The sequence below is a fragment of the Polyodon spathula genome, chromosome 6 (assembly GCF_017654505.1).
Source record: "Polyodon spathula isolate WHYD16114869_AA chromosome 6, ASM1765450v1, whole genome shotgun sequence".
In the NCBI taxonomy this organism is placed as follows: Eukaryota; Metazoa; Chordata; class Actinopteri; order Acipenseriformes; family Polyodontidae; genus Polyodon; species Polyodon spathula.
This window is the reverse complement of record NC_054539.1, coordinates 67,272,305-67,284,871: the sequence shown is the minus strand read 5'-3', so window position 1 is coordinate 67,284,871 and position 12,567 is coordinate 67,272,305. Positions and strand designations below refer to the sequence as shown.

Genomic DNA, 12,567 nt, shown 5'->3' with positions numbered 1-12,567 from the left:
AAATAATTGTAAGAGTCATTTTGCCAGCCTCCTAATCGACATGCAAATAGCAGCAGAGGATGCTGGGAGAGGGAATATTTGTGAGGGAAGCTGTTGATTGTTGTTGTGTTTTGTTATGGATTATTGTAAAGTGCATTTACTATTACTGTGATATAACCTGTAACTGTTGAACCTTCCTCTATTGTTTTAGTTTGTTGTGTGAATGTCACTTGAGAGGTGGGGTAGTGCTCTGGTGTGGGGAAGGACTGTCTTTGTTTTAGTGGTGGAGTGTGTGGACGGTGCTTCTTATTAGCTGCCTATTAAACCGCATTGTATCTGAAAGCCTTGGTGTGTGTCTCCACTGATTTCGTGCTGGCTACAGTATGTAAAAAAATGCATTGCATCAGCTCCTGGCTCCAATAATGCAGTGATGACTGTCAATCAAGTCTATAGATAAAAAATAAATCCACGGGGGATAAGGAGGGACCATCAGCAGCAGCTTCAGAGCAGAGCAGAGCTGCTGTCAGCAAATTCTTACACCCACTATGCTTTCCATTTGATTTTGTATGTCTTGTAAACACTTGAGCCTGCTTTTTTTCCCCTTTTTATAAATTTGGAAACACCAATTGTTTTACCCCCGATTTCCTTCCAAAACCGGGCTCACCACTGCAACGCCTGCACTAACCCGGGAGAGACGAAGACCAGCACTTGCATCCTCTGAGATCCGTGCCATCAGCCATCCGCCTTTTCTTTCACACTGACAGGTATGAGCTGAACCACTCAAGAACAGTCCTCCTCACACTCTACTCTTTCAAGGTGTTCCAAATGAATCTGATGGTCGATAGTGTCAAACGCAGCTGTAATGTTTAAAAGAACTGAAAGTGACAGAGCACCGTCATCAGCATTGAGAAAAGAACCCTGACCAGCGCGGTTTCAGTGCTATGAAAGGTTCTAAAGCCAGACTGGAATTCATCCATGACATTGCTTTGTGAGAGATATAAGAGTAGCTGATTAGCAAAAACACACTCAAATATTTTAGCTAAAAAAGGGAGATTGGAAATAAGATGAAAATTAGTAGAGTAGTGTAGGCTTAAGGCGCAATGTCTTGTTTAGGTGAAGTAGGAACAGAACCCGTAAGAAGTGATAAATTGATTATATTAGTGATAGCATGAGACATAATTCCAGCACAACACTGTAGGGCCATGGTTCAATAGCACAGGTAGAGTCCCGAGCCTTACTGATCAACCCGCATACATCTAAGGAAGAGACAGGCGAGAAATCAGAAAGATTAGCAGAGACAGGAGAGTACGACAATACATAAGTAGCAGGGGTACAGAAAGGTTGGTGAACCATTGGAATAGACTGCCAGACAGAGTTATTGAAGCAGAGCTATCGGATCCTTCAAGAATAGACTAGATGCTGTCATGCACAATACTGTATAACCCTCTCTGTGACGATAATAAGACCCTTAGCTGGCCGCCTGGAAGGAGGGTGATCTGTTTAGCCATGGATTCCCAGAGGTTTCATTTTCTCTACTAACTTGGTAGGGTTTTGTTTTTTCCTCTCTTGAGTGCTAATATGTTTTTATGTTCTATAATTCCAAGCCCTGAGAAATTAAAAGGTCTAAGGTATGCCGTGAGTATGGGCAGGGGAAAAAAAATAGTAAACCTTGAGCCATAAGGAAGAGGGAGAATCAACATGAATATTGAAAACCCTGTAACAGAGAAAGAATGAATATTGGTTATCAATCTCCCTCCTGACCTGTGAAGGCGCTGTGTAAAGGGAACAAGGTGCCCCAGACTAGATGGTCTGACAATTAATTCCAGGGAAAGGGGGAAGTCGGCCATCTAGAAAGTGGGCGGAGCTACGGAACACTAAGTCACTGCCCCAGGGGAAGCGATGTGGCAACAGCGGATTGGAGGAAAAACGGTTGCACTTGCTAACCAAGGGGGCGTGACTGATGGTAGAAAAGGGGACGTGGCTAAGGGATCTGTTCCTTTTTAATGGTTTTTGAGCGAACCGCTAAAGGAGAACTAAAATTGTACCATGAGTGTTTAGTGTTTGTTTGTTTTGTCATGTCTAGTTACACCTGTTTCTTTATTAGACGGCTACACTTACCGGGAGCTGTCGCTTAAGGCCAGCACAAACACGGATAACACATGTAAACAAATACATTGTATTTCACCACTTGCATGTTAGCACTCACTCTGAACTTGTGATCGTGTGTATCTATATGTGTGTGTTTATACTGTGTTTATTATTTCGGGGCTGTAACCCGTTGGTTGGAACAGTGCAATACACATTGCTGTGTATTGTCTGGGATTTCTTTTTGCGGTCGCCAGACTGGGATTACAAAAATAAACGTCTGTTTGGATAGTGAAATTTGTTGTCTGTCTTCTGTTTCGTAATCACATCACCTGTACACCTGTGCACTGCAAACCACTTTACCACATCCCCGTAATGAAAACTACCTGCACCAATGCAGAATAGAGTGGAAAAATGAGAAAAGTCACAAAGGTGAGGGGAATTTAAGAGTAAGCTGCTCAAACAAAGAAAAATCCTTGAATGAAATCTCTAAGAATGTGATTTGTAAATAAGTGCCAGGCCCCCACCCTGACCTTGTATACACGGTTTTGTTAAAAAAGAGTAACCCTCAGGATTAGTTGATTGAATGGGGAGGAGATCGTGAGGAGGGTGCCAGGTTTCTGTAAGACTTAACAAATCAAGCGAGTTATCAGTGATCAAGATAAAACAGCGTCTTGTTTAGGTGAAGTAGGAACAGAACCCGTAAGAAGTGATGAATTGATTATGTTAGTGATAGCAGGCAAAAGAATTCCAGCGCAATGTTTAACAAAACTGGAGGGCCATTGGTCAATAGCTCAGGTAGAGTCTCGAGCCTTACTGATCAACCCACATGCATTTAAGGAAGAGACAGGCGAGAAATCAGAAAGATTAGCAGTGACAGGAGAGTAGGACAATGCATAAATAGCAGGGGTCATATCTTGTGACTAAAATATGAAGCAAACTCCTCACAGTGTTCAGCGTTGTATTAAAAGGTGGTGGGGGTGTAAGATATAATAATAATAATAATAATAATAATAATAATAATAATAATAATAATAATAATAATAATAATAATCTTTATTTTATATAGCGCCTTTCATAAATAAATATCGCAAAGTGCTTAACAAAAGTGAAAACAGAAAAAAAAACTGAAGAGGACATGTAGACTCCCATGCCCTATGATGGAGGTGTAATAATTCATTTTTGCTAATTTTAGCTCTTTAAGATGCAATTTCCAGATTTCCCTGAGTACCGTGAGACCCGTGTCCCTCCACCTCTGCTGAAACCAGTGTCCAGATTTTAAATCCCTAAATTTTGTGGTATACCAAGGGGAAGATTGATCCTGTGGAATTAATCAAGTTCTAACGGGAGCAACTGTATTAATAACATTGATCAAGTTAGAGTTATAAAGAGCAACTGCATCATTGAAACCCTCACAAGTAGCCGATTGAATAGAATGGAGATCATGGGGAGAGTGCCAGGTTTCTGTAAGACTAAACAAATCAAGTGAGTTATCAGTGATCCAGTCTGCAGTAAGCGGGGCCTTAGAAGCAAGAGAGCATGTGTTAAATAAAGCAACCTTAAGTGAGGGTGATTGTAATAAAAGTGCAGGTGGAGTTCCCTTCCCCGCAGGAGTACAAGAGAAAAAAGAAAATCTTGGAACAATAGTCAGAAATATGTTTATAATCTTTTTCGCTACCGAAGCATGAAAGGTCTGGGAGATCTATACATTAGGAGTAGATCTAGGAGTTAGGACAGTAGGCTTATTTCACCTCCCTAAAGGAGATTTACTGTACAGTTTAGAGAGACACATGATTAAAGCCAAACATCCACAAAAACAGCCAAAAAACAGTCAGAATCCTTGTCTCTGTCCTTATCTCATCTGCCGCTCACACCGACAGGGAAGATTTAATTAGCAGCAGAGACAGATGCATGTAGTAGATGTTGGTAAGAGTCCCATTCACAGCAACAAGTAGCAAAATGTTTAAAACCAAAAACAGGGAACAAAACAATAAATAAAATAAACTAGCCTGCTGCAAATGTCAAAACAGCCATGATTGTATCATACTTCACTGTGTACTGTACACAATCACCCCCCACCACAATAAACCACAAAATAACTAGTAAACAAATCAAGACAACTAAATACATCTTGCAGATCTGCAGCCTGGTCTACGTGGTCTCCACTTCAACTGTGTACATTAATCACCACCCCATCACTGACATCCCATAGAACAGTAATTTACTGAGTACTAGTATTTATACGAGTATTGGAACAATGGATTCTCTGCACACCCACATTAGAAACTAAGTAACATGAATGACAGATGGGCAAGATATCAATACATATTTTAAACCCTTTCCATTGCACTTTTAGTTTGAATGATATTCTATTATACATTGCATTAGAGATTTTCAAAAAATTTTGTCAGTGTTTTGAGAAATATATGGGAAACTACAAAGCGATATGCAATTTAATATGTTAACATAACATTATTCAACAAGTTTCATTCGACTTTATGAAGCAAAATTAGTTAATTCTATAGGGTGATGCAAAACTTTTGACCATAGCTGTATGAATGAAACACACATTGCTTTAAAAGACAAAACGTTCTGGTCACCTAACCATGGCCACCCGGGTTTAACTAATGTAACTGTACTGACTTGTCATGCTTACCTTTTGTCTACAAGGGTGGTGAAATGCAATTATTTGTTAAATATTTCCCTTAAGATTCCCTCATAGCACAGAAAACATTTGTGTTGTGCTAAAATACAGACACTGGCTATGTTTACAATGGAAATGTTGTGCAATAAGCATTTCTTAACACAACACTGGAAATGCGTTAGAGAAGATCAGGAAGTGTTTTTTTTTTTTTTGTTTTGTTTTTTTGTCCCTGGATTTTGACTCCTTTTGATAAACAAAACAATGTTAAAATTAAAATAAAATTAAAAATTAAAAACAAAAATTCCACTCTAGATGCCAAAATTCACTGTAAACCTAGTCTATAATTGCAAGTGCATTGTGGTATACAGGTGTATTATACATACCTGGTCTCCAATCTTTTTTGAAAGGTTTGTGTAGGCAACACTCTTAATGTCATTAAGATCTTCTGTAAATGTGCCAGGTATAATAAGTGTTCCCCTCACAGTTACTGAAAAATTATAAAATCATATATTAAAAAAAATGAAGTTAGTATGTCTTGTGTTCTTGCTTTTATTATTTCCTAATATATTTGCAAACTTTTGGTTTTAAAATGAGAACAGTTTTCATTTTAATTGTGATTCATAATTAATAGAAATGTCAGACCAAGGTTTATTTTTCCAATAATACAAGGAAGACCCGGTCTCACAGACCAATTGGCAGATCAAGATTAGTACTACTCAAAGTATGTGAAAGCAGCCCTTTACTCACTGAAAATGATTTCAACAAATAAGTGTAAGAAAAAGATCCCTTGAAAAATAACTGAAGTCTAGCTTTGACTAATTTTAATGTTGGCAAGCTTATATCTACTTCAATTAAAACAAATGTGTCAAACAGATGGAGGTGTGCATATGAGGATGAAAAAGAATGACACATTATATCCAATGGCAAAATAACTTACCCCTTTCCTTAGATAGACACATCATTGTGTTTTTTGATACAATCATTTTGCAGAATGTTTCATTCAAACAGCATTCCGGGTACAACATGCATACAGGGCCACTCCAAGTATAGTTTTGTTGGCATATACATTCTGCTACTTGGCCAGTGACACTGCATTCTATAAAATAGTTATAAAGGATGTAAATGTTATGCTGTTAGGAAAAAGCACCAAACAATGTCCTCTCACTCTCACTCTCACACCTTCTCTGAACACCCCCCATAGAGGAGGGAGAATGGCAGGCTTTTATATTAGTGACCAAGGGATTAACTAGGTATCAATTATCTGATAATCCCCCGGTCACACCCTGCAACACAAATACAAAAACAAAACACACAGCTACGCCGTCAAAACAATAACAAAACACGGCTATCCTGTCAATATATTTTTAAACAAATACAAATAAACAACAACACGGCCCTCGCTGTCATATTTACACATAACAATAATAATAATAATAATAATAATAATAATAATAATAATAATAATAATAACATATATACAAGCAGGGCTTTGCCCTGCCCCTTCTCAATAATGCGCAGGGCTCTCTCCTGCTGCCCTGCTACAAATGGCATTACCTTTCCTATCACCATTTTTACTGGTGTTGCTGTGGCGCATATTCTACAAGTAATTTAACTCAAGACTATATTAAAAAGACTACAAACAAACTTCAGTCAGTACTCACATAATGTTGACATCAGTGAGGGTTAAACGAGTGTGACGCATATCTGATTATTCCATCTGGTTTGTCTTATATGTAGGTGAGCACTTTCTAACCAGTCCCCTGCCACCCAAACAACCCCCTGCCCTGCATGCATTTCATACAGAAAGACTTGTGTTTGAGGAACTGCACAGGGAGACGTTGATTCTTTCATTGAAATCTGTTAGCGCACGAGTTGGGGGAATAACACAGCAAAACTCAAAAACATGTCTGATTTTTCAGGGAACACAAAAAAATATATAATGTCAAAAATACATAGCTGAAAGAGCTGTGTTTTAAAATAAGTAGGCTTCCGTTTAGAAGTACTGTAGTTGGTTTTGTTGGTACAGTACTATATTTTCAACAGAACTAGTATTTTAATTCAGAACAATATGATATTTTCAGAACAATCTGAAAATATCACTTGACAAAAGAGATGACTGAACCGTGAACTGTAATATAGTACATACTTTTAAATCCTGTACGTATTGTAGTATGTAAAATTCCCCCAATTAACGACACAAGAGCAAAACGAAATCAATATGTTAACCATGCACAGAACTACTTATAACATAAAAGGTGATGCAATTTAGCAAAATATTTAAAAATAACAACCAATTTCCAGAATTAAAACAGTATCCAGTCAGTCTACAAAATTGCAGAATATAGTGCTGGATAAGGCCAATGTCACAGTTCACTTGCAAATGAAAAAGCATAAAAGCAATTAAAGATCACAGCCTTGTCTCATTTGCTTTGCTTTTGTAGGAAGCAGTACAATGGTTAAAATTAGTCCAATTTTTGCCATAATTCATCGTTAGCTACAGTCAGAGAATTTCAAAGCAGTTCTCAGCATCATCACCTGTTGACAGACCTAGACTGTTCCAGTATAATTAGAAAGGAATGCATATTGGGTGACAAACAGGCAATATATATATCACAAAGTTGATATATTGCCTGTTGTCATATATATATATATATATATCAACTTTGATATATATATATATATATATATCTCAAATATATATAAAGGCCTGTATATATATATATATATATATATATATATATATATATATATATATATATATATAATATATATATATATATATATATATTATATATATATATATAGATAATACATATATCAACATATATATATAATTCATAGTTATATATATCAAACATTACATACCTATGGGATATGTGTGTGTGTGTGTGTGTGTGTGTGTGTGTGTGTGTGTGTGTGTATATATATATATATATATATATATATATATATATATATATATATATATATATATATATATATATATATATATATATATATATATCAAAGATGATATATTTCCTGTTTGGCACCCCATAAATGCATCATCAAATGATTTGTTTTATCATTAATGGCATTTAATAAAGCTTTACACTTGCATTTACTCATTGCACTACAATGCACAACGCTGCCTAATTATTAGGGACATTCTGCGGCACTGCAGCAAAGTTTCTTCATCCAAAATACTGCAGCATTAGTACAGCACAGCAGCACTGTGTCACAACATGCTGGATGCTGTTATGCCACATTTCATAACTGGAAATCAAATCCTTATTTATTTGTCTCCTGGCAAGGCAGAGTGCAGATGAATGAAGGTTGTGGAGTATATTCTAATGATTTTAATATTGCTGACCTAAAATGTTTGAACCTGATCATTAAAATTGATGATGATCTGCACTTGTACTATGTAAATTAGCAAAATGTAGCAAACAGAAAACAAGTATGTGCTGTAAATATATATTTTCAAAAAAGATCTAAAAACAGACAATTATTAAAAATCAAAAAAGTTTGAAGCCACCTAAAAGTAAATTATTTTATATATATATATATATATATATATATATATATATATATATATATATATATATATAGAGAGAGAGAGAGAGAGAGAGAGAGAGAGAGAGAGAGAGAGAAAATAATACTTACTTGCTTCATCTGTAACTGTGACCTATTGTAAACAGATATCAATTAAAATATATTTAGTATGCTCCCATTCCATTTTTCTGCCTTTTTACAGCTTGTATATACAGAGGATGATCCATGAGCATTCATGGAGTACTGTATATATTCCATGAGTGAGTAAAGTTGCATAACTGACGAGCCCCTGAAGGGGGCAAGTGGGTTGTTTATGGCTATCCCCATGAGTGAAAGGAACATTCTGTTTAGTATTCTGTTTATATAACAAGTGAAATGTATGAAGAACAAAGTATTTATAAATCTAAATGAAACCGCTGAAGGAGAATTACAAGCTGTGTGTTCTCAACATATTTAGGTCAGGTATTATGGCTATATTCGTTTAGGCAGTTCAAAATGTGCATTCTCATTTAAATATACACAATGTACACCTTACAGTCTAACACAAACTGTCAAAGTGTGTAGAACTAAATATTCCTTTGTGGTTTAATCATGTCTGTGTGTGTCTTTTTTCAACTCTATCTAAATGAGATTTAAAGATGATATTTTGGTAATTTTTCAGTGTCAGTGTGGCTCAACATTGTGTTGTATTTTACATTATTTATGGATATGTTAAATTAAAAAAAAAACCTTATATTTACAGTGGGATGTATTTTATTTACTTCAGGTGTTATTTATTGCATTACACATATATACATTTGTCTTCTTTGCATTATACATTACATGTAAACAACGTTTGAATATTTAATATTTATTCCAGCAATAAAAAACTCTAGACTCCTAAAAAATTTTTTTTAAAAAACTGTGTAACAATGACCTCTGCCACCCACACCTACTCTCTCTCTAGAAGTAGTTGTCAAAGACATATTGTCACATCATTTGAATGGCTCTTCAGTCCAAATTCTTGGGATTATATAGACAAGCTAAAAGCCAGGTAAATAGAGATGAATGAAAACCCATGACTAATGGTATGTATGCGGACACGAAGATAACACACAAGCTTTTGGGTGAGTTTGTTATTCCTCTGCACACACCACCCATGACAGTAATACTATTGTTCAAGTTTTTCATGAAATATCTTCTGCATGATACTTTTTTAAGATTTCATTCTGTAGTCATTCTAACTCTTTTGAAGGTGCTGTGCAGTAATCTGTTACTTTTTACAATGCCATAAGGACTAGGCAGTTCAGCGCTTGTCCCTTCAGACAGGTGAGCTGCATGTAAAAAAAGAGCATTCTTCATACCTGGTATTTTCAAAATTCCTCAGTTAAAATATACTCATCTAAGCCCAAATTTAGACAACATTTTACATGAGCAAAATGATTGGCATTAAGGCTGATTAAGAAAAACGATGATAACTCATTATTAGACTGAAAGAACCCTGGAGCACTCAGAATGTTGCACAAGTCATGAACAATAAGAGAAATTTTGTTTGAAGCAAGTTTAAAATAACATTGTTCTTTTCTGGTACTGTTTTAAAATGTATAATCCAGGTTTAAAGTACATAGAGATCCTTACCTGGAAGGTGAGGACAAACAGTGCACAGTTCAATACAGCCAAAGGAGAGATCTTCATTTTGTGACTGAAAAAGAAAAAGATATATACGCACACAATGTTTGCAACCTTTCCTCAAACCAGCTGCCGTAAATCAAACTTCCAAATTAAAGTTTTTAGAAAGCGTGTCCTTTTTTAAGTAGTTACAACTTCAATCTGACCAAATGTTTGTTTGTTTTAAACTTTAGTCGAATGAATAATGAAAATACACCTTTAATTTATATTTTATCTTTTTAAAGACAAAAACAAATCTAATGGATGTTACTTCACATCACCACGAGTGATTAAAAAAATAAACAGAAAGCTAATGATGCCCAAGGCGTGCAAGTGAGCTTTTGCACTGCACAATGAGGGTGAAGATGTGAATATCTTATTAGATACACCATTATTCAAGGCAAAGAAAACAACAAGATTCAGAGTTGATCAATGCAGTGCAATAAGTTGACAAAGAGGAACATACCTGACTTCAGACAGACTTCTGAAAGAATATGACAGACACACTACAGGATGCTGCATCAGAAGTCTGGCCTTTTGATTAACTTTTCCTCTAAAGTCGTCCCTGATTACCCAAAATGGTATTGGAAGCTAACCAGAAAAGATGTGTTGTGAGAATGAATACGGTCTCTGCATACTGCAAAAAGACTGACTGGGACTGTTGAACGTGGAAAGGGAGTGGGGTTGAGAGTCGATCTGCACAACCAGGACTCATGAGCAAAGTATTATTACAGCAACCTTTTAAAAAATGCCTTTTCACTTAACCGCAAATTAACTTGAACAAACATCAAAATCAAGTTTACCTTTCCTTGAGATTTGTGAAAAGAGGGTTAAAAAGTTTTGGCTACAACTGTTTGCAAAGTTATGAAACATTACCATATCAACATTGATATAGCAGCATTTTAAAGACATTGCTATAGCAACATTTGAAATACATTGTTATACAAACATTTTAAATAAGACATTGCTATTGCAACATTTTAAAGAAGACATTGCTATAGCAACATCTAAAAGACATTGCTATTGGAACATTTTAAAGAAGACATTGCTATTGCAACATTTACCGAGCGAGAGCAGGTTGCTGGTCAGCAGAATAAGATTTTTTTTTTTTTTTTTCCCTAAAGCCAAATTAGGGCACAGTTGACAGCGACTGATCATTTTTTACATATACCATGTGAAGCACACATCACTATAGCCAGGAAACACAATTGCTCTCTGAGAATGAATGCACTCAAATAGTATAGAGAGCTGAACAATATTAAGCACACAAAAAAGCACAAAAAAAGTCTGGTGTTAAATATATTCTTTATCACAAAATGTTACAATGTCTCTTATAAATCTGAGTTTTTTAATTTCAAATATGTATAACAATTTTGTTCCATTTTCATCATTCACTGGTTATTGGTGACTTTTTTAAAATGTATTAATCAACTAATTGTAGTAACATTTGACTTAAATTCAATTTTAGGGTTTGCAGCAGGTTATGATAAGAATCAGGCTGGTATTTCTTGTTGAAAAATTCAACAACTGCTAGTAAGTCAGTGGCCGGCAAAAATTTGGAAATTGGCGTGTAAAACTAACATTATTTCATTATTATTGTTTTTTGTTTGTTTGTTTTTAAGAAAGATAATTAAAATTAAACAAATGTTGTTTCTTGTACTGGATTTTGGTTTTGCATCCACAACTGAGCCAATGTATACTTTAGCATTTCTACACATACATAGTCATTTTTTCAGGTTTTCTTTGGTTATTGTCAAAAACGACCAGTATATTTTATGACAGACATCTGTAGTTATTTTTCCATCTTACAAGTAACATTTAAAATAGGTTTTCTTCACTCCACAATTCATGTTTATTGTTGCCAATAAAGACAAAAAATTAATTGAAATGATAAACTTCAACCAACACAGATGTTTATGGTTGACAATTACAGGTCATAAAGGACACATATTGTATATTCACAGCAGTTAATAAAAACTTTCATGAAAACAATACAATTCACTGTCAACATGTCCAACTGTGAAATAACCAAATTGGAAAAACATTCATTTCAACAACAGGTTAATAACATTTAAAATGAAACTTTTTTTATTTATTGTTTAGAAAAATAAAATACAACACTCACCTCGGTTGCAATTGATTACTGCAAGTGTTCTGAATTCTTACTTCAGTTTCAGAAGGGTAAATAATCCATACTCTCCTAATCAGCTGTACAGTAAGGATCTCTCAGGATCTTATTCAGCGTCTCAATGGAAGGCTGAATGGAAAACACCAGCTCTGATGTTATCACAATCAAAGTGAGCGAACTCTTTGAGCTTGGTGCTCTTCTACCAGCCAAATAAGTTCTCCGTCACATGTATCTGGTTTAAATTTGCATTAAAGATATCACCTTTTGCCATCTGGTCAAGTAAATATTCCATCAGTCACTATGCTATTCCACTTTCCATTCTTTTTATTTTTTTAGATTAAATTGTCTTATAAATGTGTCCTCATTTTTACAACAAAATATGAACAGAGCACATTGCAATATAATAATAATAATAATAATAATAATAATAATAATAATAATAATAATAATAATAATAATAATAATACAATTCAAATAAATTAATAAAAGATGCCACTGTGTATGGGTTGTCACACCACGGATGCCCAAGGAGGCCCTGATATCCAGACCA

At 35.1% G+C, this 12,567-nt stretch overlaps 1 long non-coding RNA gene across 1 annotated transcript; it reads right to left on the bottom strand.

The window, feature by feature from the left end:
• Positions 1–5,097: 5,097 nt before the first annotated feature.
• Positions 5,098–12,185, bottom strand: LOC121316599. Its single transcript, XR_005950425.1, has 5 exons — positions 12,015–12,185; positions 9,860–9,923; positions 8,354–8,375; positions 5,646–5,804; positions 5,098–5,195 (listed from the first exon to the last, which is right to left on the bottom strand). It is a non-coding gene; the product is annotated as an uncharacterized LOC121316599 (long non-coding RNA).
• Positions 12,186–12,567: the final 382 nt, after the last annotated feature.